The sequence below is a fragment of the Pongo abelii genome, chromosome 12, assembly GCF_028885655.2.
Source record: "Pongo abelii isolate AG06213 chromosome 12, NHGRI_mPonAbe1-v2.0_pri, whole genome shotgun sequence".
In the NCBI taxonomy this organism is placed as follows: Eukaryota; Metazoa; Chordata; class Mammalia; order Primates; family Hominidae; genus Pongo; species Pongo abelii.
Window position 1 is genome coordinate 13985542 of NC_071997.2, and position 12894 is coordinate 13998435.

Consider the following 12894-nt stretch of genomic DNA (forward strand, 5'->3'; position numbering starts at 1 on the left):
ACATTCCACGTTCTATTCCACGTCACATTCCACATTCCATTCCACATTCCATTCCATGTTCCATTCCATTCCATTCCACATTCCACTCCACATTCCTTTCCATTCCATTCCACATTCCATACCATTCCATTCTCTTCCATTCAATATTCCATTCCATTGCATACCACATTTTATTCCACATTCCAAACCATTCCATTCTCATTTTTTTCCATTCCATTCCACATTCCATTCCACGTTCCATTCCATGTTCCATTTCACATTGCCCTCCATTCCATTTCGCATTCCACTCCATTCCATTTCACAGTCTATTCCACATTCCATTCCATTCCATTCCACATTCCATTCCACATTACATTACATTGCATTCCACATTCAACTGCATTCCATCCCACATTCCATTCCTTTACATTCCACGTTACATAGCAGATTTCCTTCACCTTCGAATCAGCATTCCATTCCACTTCATTCCAAATTCCATTCCATTCCATTCTACATTCCATTCTGCATTCCATTCCACATTCCATTCCATTCGGTTTCACATTCCATTCCATTCCACGTTCCATTCCACGTTCCATTCCATATTCCCTTCCACATTCCATTCCACGTTCCATTCCACATTCCAGTCCATCCCATTCCACTTTCCATTCCGTTGCATTCCACGTTCCATTCCACATTCCATTCCACATTTAATTCCGTTGCATTGCACTTTCGATTCCACATTCCTTTCCACATTCCATACCACATTCCATTCCATTCCATTGAATTCCATTGCACATTGTCTTCCACATTATATTCTACATTCCATGCTACATTGCATTCCACATTCCATTCCATTCCATTCCACGTTCCATCCCACATTCAATTCCACATTTCATTCCACGTTCCTTTCCGTTCCATTCCACGTACCATTCCACTTTCCATTCGATACCTTTCCACGTTCCATTTCACATTCAATTGCACATACCATTCAACGTTGCATTCCACATTCCATTCCACGTTCCATTCTGCATTCCATTCAACATTCCATTCCATTCCATTACACCATCCATTCCACATTCCATTCCATTAAACTTTCCATTGCACATTCCATTCCACGTTCCATTCCACGTTCCATTAAATTCGAATCCACGTTCCATTCCTCACTGCATTCCTTCCACGTTCCATTTCACATTACATTCCACATTCCATTCCACAATGCACTCTGTTCCATTCCAAGTGCCACTCCACATTCCATTCCTCATTCCATACCACATTCCATTCCGCTCCATTCCACAGTCCATTACATTCCATTAAACATTCCGTTGCATTTCATTTCACATTCCATTCCACATTCCTGTCCATTCCATTCCACATTCCATTGCACATTCCAATCCATTCCATTCCGCATTCCATTCCACGTTCCATTCCACATTCCATTCTACGCTCGTTTCTATTCCATTCCACGCTCCATTCCACCTTCCATTCCATGTTCCATTCCATGTTCCATTCCACAATCCATTCCATTCCATTCCACTTTCTTTTCCACGTTCTACTCCATATTTCATGCCACATTCCATTGAAAATTACATGCCTCATTCCAATCCATTCAATTCCACATTGCATTCCATTGTAGTCCACATTGCAATCCACATTCCATTCCATTCCATTTCAACATTGCAATCTATTCCACTCCACATTGCATTCCACCTTCCATTCCATTCCACATTCCATTCCACACTCCATTCCACACCACTCCATTCCATAACATTCCATATTCCTTTCCACATTCCGTTTCATTCAATTCCACGTCCCATTCCATGTTCCGTTCCACATACAATTCCATTCCATTCTGCATTCCATTCCACATTCCATTCCATTCCATTTCATTCCGCATTCCATTCCATTCCTTTCCACATTCAATTCCATTGCATTCCGAATTCCATTCCACTTTCCATTTTACGTTCTATTCCACATTCTATTCTACATTCCATTCCACTGCATTCTATTCCATATTCCATTACATTACCTTCTACATCCCATTCCATTACATTCCACATTCCATTCCATTCCATTCCAGTTTACAATACACGTTCAATTCCACTTTCCATTCCATTCCAATCCACGTTTCCTTCCACATTCCATTGCATTCCATTCCACTTTGGTGTCCCCATTCCATTCCATATTACATTCCTTTCCATTCGGCATTCCATTCCACATTCCATTCCACTTTCCGTTACGTTCCATTCCACATACCATTTCATTTCAATACACAGTCCATTCCACATCCCATTCCATTCCATTCCACATTCCATTCCACATTCCACTCCATTCCATCCCACATTCATTTAAACATTCCATTCCGCATTCCATTCCATTCCACTCCGCATTCCTTTACACGTTGCATTCCATTCTATTCCACTTTCCATTCCACGTTATATTCCACATTCCATTGCACTTTCCATTCCAGATTCCTTTCCACATCCCATTTGAGATTCCATTCCATTCCATTTGACATTCCATTCCATTTGATTCCACATTCCATTCCAAATTCTATTCCACATTCCATTCCATTCCACATTCCATTCCGCAGTCCGTTCCACATTCCTTTCCACATTCCATTCCACGTTCCATTCTCATTCCATTGCGTTTCATTACACATTCTCTTCCAGAATCCGTTGCATTCCAATTCACATGCCATTCCACATTCCATTACCTATTCCATTCCATTCCATTCCACATTCCATTCCACATTCCATTGCATTCCATTCCACATTTCATTCACATTTCATTCCATTCCGTTGCACATTCCATTCCACATTCCATTCCACATTCCATTCCATTCCATTCCACATTCCATTCCACTTTCCATTCCATTCCATTCCACGTTCCATTCCACATTCCATTCCTTTCCATTCCACTTTCCATTCCACACTCAATTCCACATTCCTTTCCATATTCCATTTTGATCCATTCCACACTTGATTCCACATTCTATCCTATGTTCAATTCCACATTTCTTTCCACGTTCATTAGACGTTATATTCCACGATCAATTCCATTCCATTTCACTTTCCATTCCACATTCCATTCCATTCCATTACAAGTTCCATTCCCCATACCATTCCACTTTCCATTCCATTCCATTCCACGTTCCATTTCACTTTCCATTCCATTCCATTCCACGTTACATTCCGCAACCCATTCTACATTGCAATCCACTTTCTATTACACATTCCATTAAATTTCCTGCCACATTCCGTTAAACATTCCATTCCATTCCATTCCACACTCCATTCCACATTCCATTCCACATTCCATTCCATTCCATTCCACATTCCATTCCGCATTCCATTCCACTTTCCATTCCACGTTCCATTCGATTTCATTCCATGTTCGATTCCACATTCCATTCCATTCCATTAAACTTTCTTTCCACATTCCATTTCAAATTCCATTCTTCATTCCATTCCATTCCATTCCACATTCCATTCCACACTGCATTCCATTCCATTCTATTCTACATTCCATTCCATTCCATTAAACAATCCATTCCACGTACCATTCCAGATTCCATTCCACGTTTCATTACATTCCATTGCATTATATTCCACATTCCTTTCCATTCCATTAAACAATCCAATCCACGTACCATTCCACAGTCCATCCCACATTTCATTCCATTCCATTCCACATTCCAGTACATTCCCTTCCACATTCCAATCCATTCCATTCCACATTCCTTTCCATTCCATTTCGCATTCTACCACATTCCATTCTAAGTTGCATTCCATTCCTTTTCACGTCCCATTCCGCATTCCATTCCACATCACATTCTACGTTCCATTCCAATCTATTTCACGTCGCTTTCCATTTCATTTCACGATCCATTTCACTTTTCATTACTCATTCCTTTCCACATTGCATTTCACGTTGCATTGCATTCCATTCCCCATTCTATTCCACGTTCCATTCCATTCCCTTCCACATTCCACTGCAATCAATTCCATGTTCCTTTCTATTCCCTTCCACATTGCATTCCATTCCATTCTATTCCATATTCCATTCCTTTACAGTCAACTTTCCATTGCATTACATTCCACATTCCATTCCTCATGCCATTCCACATTCCATTCCACATTCCATTCCACGTTCCATTCCATCCCATTCCACATTCCATTCCATTCCTTTCCATTTTCCATTCCATTCAATTCCACGTTTCACTCCATTCCTTTGCATTCCACATTCTATTCCATTCCATTCCGCATTCCGTTCTATCCAATTCCATTCTATTCCACATTCCTTTCCATTCCATTGAACATTCCATTCCAATCCATTCCACTTTCCATTCCACATTCATTCCACATTCTTTTCCACGTTCCATTCCATTTCATTCCACATTCCATTCTATTCCATTCCACATTCCATTCTACGTTCTTTTCCATTCCATTTCACATTCCATTCCATTCCATTCCACATTCCATTCCTTTCAATTCCTCATTTCATTCCATTGCATTGCATTCCACTTTCCGTTCCATTCTGTTCCTCATTTCATTCCATTCCATTGCATTCCACATTCCATTCTATTCCATTTCCATTACATTCCATTCCATTCCATTATTTTCCACATTCCATTCCATTCCATTCCATATTCCATTCCATTGCATTCCACATTCCATTCCACATTCCGTTCCACATTTCTGTCCTTTCCATTTCACATTCCATTCCACAGTCCATTCCATTCCATTCCACATTCCATTCCACATACCATTCCATTACATTCGACATTCTATTGCACATTCCATTGCATTCCATTCCACATTCTTGTCCGTTAAACTCCACCTTCCATTTTACATTCCTTTCCATTACATTTCACATTCCATTGCACATTCCATTCCACGTTTCATTCCACGTTCCATTCCATTCCTATCCTCGTTCCATTCCAAGTTTCATTCCACATTCCATTCCACATTTCATTATATATTGCATTCCGTTCCATTCCACATTCCATTATTTTCCATTCCACATTCAAAACTACATTTCATTCCATATTCCATTCCACATTCCATTCCACATTGCATTCCACATTCCATTACACATTCCTTTCCACATTCCATTCCCTGTTCCAATCCATTTCCACTTTCCATTACACGTTCCATTCTATTCCATTCTACATTTCATTCCATATTCCATTTCACTTTCCATTCCATTTGATTCCGTACCACATTCCATTCCATTCCATTCCAATCCACATTCCATTCCATTCCATTCCAAGTTCAATTCCATTCCACATTCCTTTCCATTCCATTCCACATTCCTTTCCACATTCCATTGCACATTCCATTCCATTCTATTCTACATTCCTTTCCATTCCATTCTACATTCCATTCCATTCCATTCCACATTCCATTCCACTTTCCATTAAACATTCCATTCCACCTAGCATTTCATTCCATTCCACGTTCCATTCCTCATTCCATTTCACACTCCATTCCACCTTCCATTCCGTTCCATTGCATTCAATTCCACTTTCCATTCCATTCTATTGCATTCCACATTCCATTCCATTCCATTCCACATTCCGTTCCATTCCATTCCAATCCACATTCCATTCAATTTCATTCCAAATTCCATTCCACAATCCATTGCATATTTACTTCCATTCTCTTCTATTCCACATTACATTCAATTCCATTCCACATTCCATTGCATTCCATTCCACATTCCATTACACCTTCCATTTCCAGTTCAATTCCATTCAATTCCACGTTCCATTCCATTCAATTTCACATTCTATTCAATTCTGTTCCATATTTCATTCCATTCCATTCCACATTGCTTTCCTTTCCATTCCCATTCCATTCCACATTCCATTCCATTCTATTCCACTTTCAATTCTATTCCATTCCATTCCATTCCACATTCAATTCCACATTGCAACACATGAAATTCCACAATCCATTCCACTGCATTCCACATTCCAATCCACATTCCACTCCGTTCCATTCCTTTGCACATTCCATTCCACATTCCATTCCATTCAATTTCACATTCCATTCCTTTCCATTCCCTTCCACATTCCATTCCACATTCCATTCCACATTTCATTCCAAATTCCATTTCATTACATTCAACATTCCATTTCTCATTCCATTCCACGTTCCATTCGATTTTCCATTCCACGTTCCATTCCACGTTCCATTCCATTCCATTTCTTTACATGTTCCATTCCATTGCATTCCACGTTCCATTTCATTCCGTTTCACATTAGACTCCACATTCCATTTCACATTCTGTTCCACATTCTATTTCACTTAGCATTCCATTCCATTATACATTCCTGTCCATTCAATTCCACATTCCATTCCAAATTCCATTCCACATTCTATTCCATTCCATTTCACCTTCCATTCCATGCCATTCAAAATTCCATTCCACATTCCATTCCATTCCATTTCACTTTCTATCCCATTCCATTCCATATTCCTCTCCATTCCATTCCACATTCCATTCCATTCCATTCCACATTCCATTCCATTACATTCCACTTTCCATTCCGCATTATGTTCCATTCCACATTCCATTCCACATTCCATTCCTTTCCTCTCCACATTCCATTCCAATCCATTCCATCTTCCATTCCGCATTCCATTCCATTCCACCATCCATTCCACATTCCATTGAATTCCTTTCAACATTCCATTCAATTTCATTTACATTCAGTTACATTCCATTCCAAAATCCTTTCCATTCCGTTCGACATTCCGTTCCATTCCGTTCCACATTCAATTCCATTCCTTTCCACATTCCATTCCATTCCATTCCACATTCCATTCCAGATTACACTGCATTCCATTCCATTCCACATTCCATTCCTTTCCGTTTCATTCCATTCCACATTCCTTTCCATACCATTCCATTCCTTTCCATTCCACATACCATTCCGTTCCATTCCACATTCCATTGCATTCCATTCCGCATTCCATTTCTTTCGTTTCCATTCCCTTCCATTCCACTTTCCATTCCATTCCATTCAATTCTTCAATCCATTCCGTTCAAATCCACATTCCATTCCATTCATTTCCATTCCATTGTACATTCCATTGCATTCCATTCCATTCAATTCCATTCCATTCCACATTGCATTACACATTCCATTGAGTTCCATTTCACCTTCCATTCCATTCCATTCCATTTAAAATTCCATTCCAGATTCCATTCCATTCCATTGTACATTCCATTCCACATTCAATTCCATTTCATTCCACATTCCACTCTATTCCGTTCCATATTGCATTCCATTCCATTATACATTGCATTCCCTTCCATTCCACATTCCATTCCAAATTCAAGTCCATTACATTCCACGTTCCATTCCACATTGCTTTCCAATCCATTCTGCATTCCCCTCCACATTCCATGCCACATTCCATTCCATGTTCCATTACACGTTCTATTCCAAGTTCCTTTCCACGTTCCTCTCCACATTCCATTCCACCCCATTCCACATTCCATGCCACATTCCATTACACGTTCCGCTAAACGTGGCATGCCACGTTCCTTTCCACGTTCCACTCCACCATCCATTACAAGTTCCTAAGTTCCACTCAACGTTCCACTCCACCATCCATTCCATTCCATTCCACATTCAATTCCACATTCCATTCAATGTTCCATTCCATTCCATTCCACATTCCATTCCACGTTCCATTCCACACTCCTATCAACGTTCTATTCCATTACTTTCCACATTCCATTCCACATTCCATTCACCTTTCCATTACATTTCATTCCACATACCTTTCCACATTCCATTGCATTCCATTTCACATTCCGTTCCACATTCAATTCCACGTTCCATTCCATTCCATTCCATTCCATTCCATTCCATTCAATGTTCCATTCCACATTTTCCACTGTGTTACATTCCACATTCCATTCCACATTGCATTCCACTCCATTGCACCTTCCACTTAATTCCATTCCATTCCCGATTCCATTCCATAGCGTTCCACATTCTACTCCATTCCATTGCACATTCCACTACATGCCATTTCACATTCCATTCCATTGCTTTCCATAATCCATTCCTTTCCATTACACATTCCACTCCATTCCATTCCATTTCACATTCAACTCCATTCCATTCCACTTGCCATTCCACTTTCCATTACACATTCCATTCCTTTCCACCTTCCTCTTCATTCCATTCCATTCCACATTCCTTTCCATTCCATTCCACTTTCCAATCCATTTCATTCCACATTCCATTCCATTCCAGTTAACTTTCCATTCCTTTCCATTCAGCATTGAATTCCACATTCCATTCCGCTCCATTCCATCCCATTCCACGCTCCATTCCATTCCATTCCATTCCACATTTCTTTCCATTCCATTACACATTCCATTCCATTCCTTTCCTCATTCCATTCCATTCCTTTTCAAATTATATTCCATTCCATTCCATTCCCTTCCATTCCACATTCCATTATAGATTCCTTTCCATTCCATTCCACATTCCATTCCACATTCAATTCCATTCCATTCCACATTCCATTCCATTCCATTCCACATTGCTTTCCAATCCATTCCACATTGAATTCCATTCCATTCCACGTTGCATTCCATTCCATTAAACGTTTCATTCCAAATTCAATTCCATTCCATTCCGTATTCCATTCCATTGCATTCCACATTCCTTTCCATTTTATTCCACATCCAATGACACATCCCATTCCACGTTCCATTCCACGTTCCACTCGACATTCCTTTCCATTTTCCACTCCACGTTCCACTTCACCTTCCATTGCATTCCATTCCACATTCCTTTCCGCATTCCATTCCGCATTCCATTCCACATTCCATTGCACGTTCCATTCCATTCCATTCCACAATCCATTCCACATTCCATTCCATTCCATTACACATTGCATTCCACATTCCATTCCCTTCCATTCCACATTCCATTCCACATTCCATTCCACTTCCCATTCCACATTCCATTGCACTTTCAATTTCACGTTCCATTCCATTCCATTCCACTTTCCATTCCACATTCCTTTCCATTCCATTCCACATTCCTTTCCATTCCATTCCACATTCCATTCCATTCCTTCCACATTCCATTCCATTCCATTGCATTCCTCATTGCATTCCACATTCCGTTTCATTCCATTCCATATTCCATTCCATTCCATTCCATTCCATTAAACATTGCATTCCAAATTCCCTTCCATTCCATTCTGCATTCCTTTCCTTTCCATTCCATTCCATTCCATATTCCATTCGATTCCATTCTACATTCCAATCCATTCCATTCCACATTCCACTGCATTCCATTCCACATTCCATTCCATTACATTCCACTACATTACATTCCTTTCCACATTCCATTCCATTCCTTATTCCATTCCATTCCATTCCACATTCCATTCCTTTCCCTTCCACATTGCATTCCATTCCATTCCACAATCTATTCCACGTTAAGATCCATTCCATTCTACATTACATTCTTTCCATTCCATTCCATTCCACATTCCATTCCATTCCACATTCCGTTTCATTCCATTCCACATTCAATGCTATTCCATTCCATTCCATTCCGTTAAACATTGCATTCCAAATTCCCTTTTATTCCATTCAGCATTCCATTCCTTTCCATTCCATTCGTTTCCTTTCCCTTCCATTCCACATTCCATTCCATTCCATTCCATTCTGCAATCCATTCCATTCAATTCCACCTTCCATTCCATTCAATTCCATTCCATTGTAAATTCCATTTTATTCCATTCCATTCAATTTGATTCCATTCGACATTGCATTCCACATTCCATTTGGTTCCATTTCACCTTCCATTCCATTTCATTGCATTCCATTACACATTCCATTCCGTTCCATTACATAATCCAGTCCATTCCATTCCATATTCCATTCCACATTCCACTCCATTCCATTCCAAATTCCATTCAACATTCCATTCCTGATTCCATTCCAATCCACTGCACAATCCACTGCATTCCTTTCCATTACATATTCCATTCCATTCCACTCCATATTCCATTCCACATTGCATTCCATTCAATTCCATTCCACATTCCATTCCGCATTCCATTCCATTCCATTCCACATTCCATTCCAATCCATTGCACATTCCACTCCATTCCAATCCGTTCCACATTCCATTCCGTTCCACTCCACATTCGATTCGAAATTCCATTCCTTTCCGTTTTATTCCATTCCACGTTCCATTCCGCATTCCATTCCATTCCCCATTCTATTCCATTCCATTCCTCATTCCATTTCACATTCCATTCCAATATCCATTCCATGTTCCATTCCACGTTCCATTCCATTTCTTTCCACATTCCATTGCACATTGCATTCCATATCATTCCACATTCCATTCCGCATTCCATTCCATTCCATTCCACATTCCGTTCCATTCCATTCCACCGTCCTCTCCATTCCATTCCATATTCCATTCCGCATTCCACTCTAGTCCATTCCACATTCTATTCCACATTCCATTCCACATTCCTTTCCATTCCAATCCACATACCGTTTAATTCCATTACAAATTCCATTCCATTCAATTCCACATTCCGTTGCATGCCATTCCACCTTCCATTCCACATTCCATTACTTTCCTTTCCATATTCCATTTCACATTCCATTCCATTCGTTTCCACTTCAATTTCATTCCATTCCATTCCACATTCCATTCCATTCAATTTCACGTTATATTCCATTCCAGTCCGCATTCCATTCCACATTCCATTCAATTCCATTCCATTCCACATTCGATTTCATTCCATTCCAAATTCCATTCCAATCCATTCCTCATTCCCTTCCATTCAATTAGACATTCCATTCCAAATTCCCTTCCATACCATTCCACATTCCATTCCTTTCCATTCCATTCGATTCCAAATTCCATTCCACATTCCCTTCCATTCAATTCCACACTTCTTTCCTTTCAATTCCATTCCATTCCATATTCCATTCTTTTCCATTCTACATTCCAATGCATTCCACATTCCACTCCATTTCTTTCCACATTCCATTCCATTCCATTCCATTACATTTCTTTCCACATTCTGTTGCACTCAATGCTCCTTTCCATTCCATTCCACATTCCATTCCTTTCCATTCAACATTGCATTCCTTTCCGTTCCACATTCCCTTCCATTCCATTCCACATTCCGTTCCATTCCATTCCACATTCCTTTGCATTCTGTTCCACATTCCATTCCATTCATTTCCATTCCCTTACATTCCACATTGCATTCCATTCCGTTCAATTCCACAATCCTTTCCATTCCATTACACATTCCATTCCATTCAATTAAATTCCATTGCAATTTCCATGCCATTCCATTCCATTCCACATTCCATTCCTTTACATTTCACATTCCATTCCACTCCATTCATTTCCATTTAACATTCCATTCCATTCCACATTCCATTCCACATCCCAATGCATTACCGTCCACTTTCCTTTCCACATTCCATTCCATTCCATTCAGGATTCCATTCCATTCCAATCCGCCTTCCGTTCCACATTCCATTCCATTCTATTCCACATTCTATTCCACATTCCATTCCACATACCATTCCTTTGCATTGCACGTTCCTTTCCACATTACATTAGATTCCACTCCAGGTTCCATTCCACTTTTCAATCTACATTCAATTACACATTCCTTTGCATTCCATACCAGGTTCCATTCCACGTTCCATTCAACATTCAATTCCGCAATCCATACATTGTTCCGTTCCATTCAAATCCACGTTCCATTCCACGTTTCATTCCATTGAATTTCATGTTCCATTCAACTTTCCATTCCATTCCATTCCACTCCACTTTACATTCCTTTCCATTCCACATTCGATTTCATTACATTCCCCTTTCCATTCCATTCCTTTGCACATTCCATTCCATTCCATTTCATTCTATTGCACATTCCATACCATTCCATTCCATTCCATTAAACATTTCATATCATTCCACTGCATTGATCATTCCATTCTTTCAATTACACATTCCAGTTCTTTCCATTCTACGTTCCATTCCATTCCATTCCACATTCCATTCCATTGCATTCCACATTATATTCCATTCAATTCTACATTCCATTCCACATCCCAGTCCACGTTCCATTCCACGATCCATTCCACGTTTCATTCCACGTTCCATTTCATGTTTCATTCCATTTCATTCCACATTCCATTCCGCTGTATTCCACGTTCCATTCCACATTTCATTCCACATACCATTCCATTCCATTGCACATTGTGTTCCACATTCTATTCCATTCCATTCCACATTCCATTCCACAATACTTTCCACATTCCATTGAATTCCATTCAACATTCCTTTCAACATTCCATTCCGTTCGCTTGCACATTCCCTTCCATTCCATTCCGCATTCCATTCCCCATTCCATTCCGCATTGAATTCCCCATTCCATTCCGCATTCAATTCCCCATTCCATTCCATTAAATTCCACATTCCATTCCACATTCTATGTCACAATACATTCCACATTTCATTACATTGAATTCCACATACCATTCCACATTCCATTCAACATTCCATTCCACGTTCCATTCCATTCCACATTCCATTCCATTCCATTCCATTCTATTCCGCATTCCATTCCATTCCATTCCACATTCCTTTCCATTCCGTTCCACATTCCATTCCATTCCAAATTCCATTCAATTCCATTTCATGTTCAATTCCGTTCAATTCCCTGTTGCATTCCACATTTGATTCCATTCTATTCCATTTCAAATTCTATTCTATTTCATTCCACATTCCATTCTACATTCCATTCCATTTCATTCCACATTACATTCCACATTCCATTCCATTCCATTCCACATTCCATTCCACTTTTCATTCCATTCCATTCC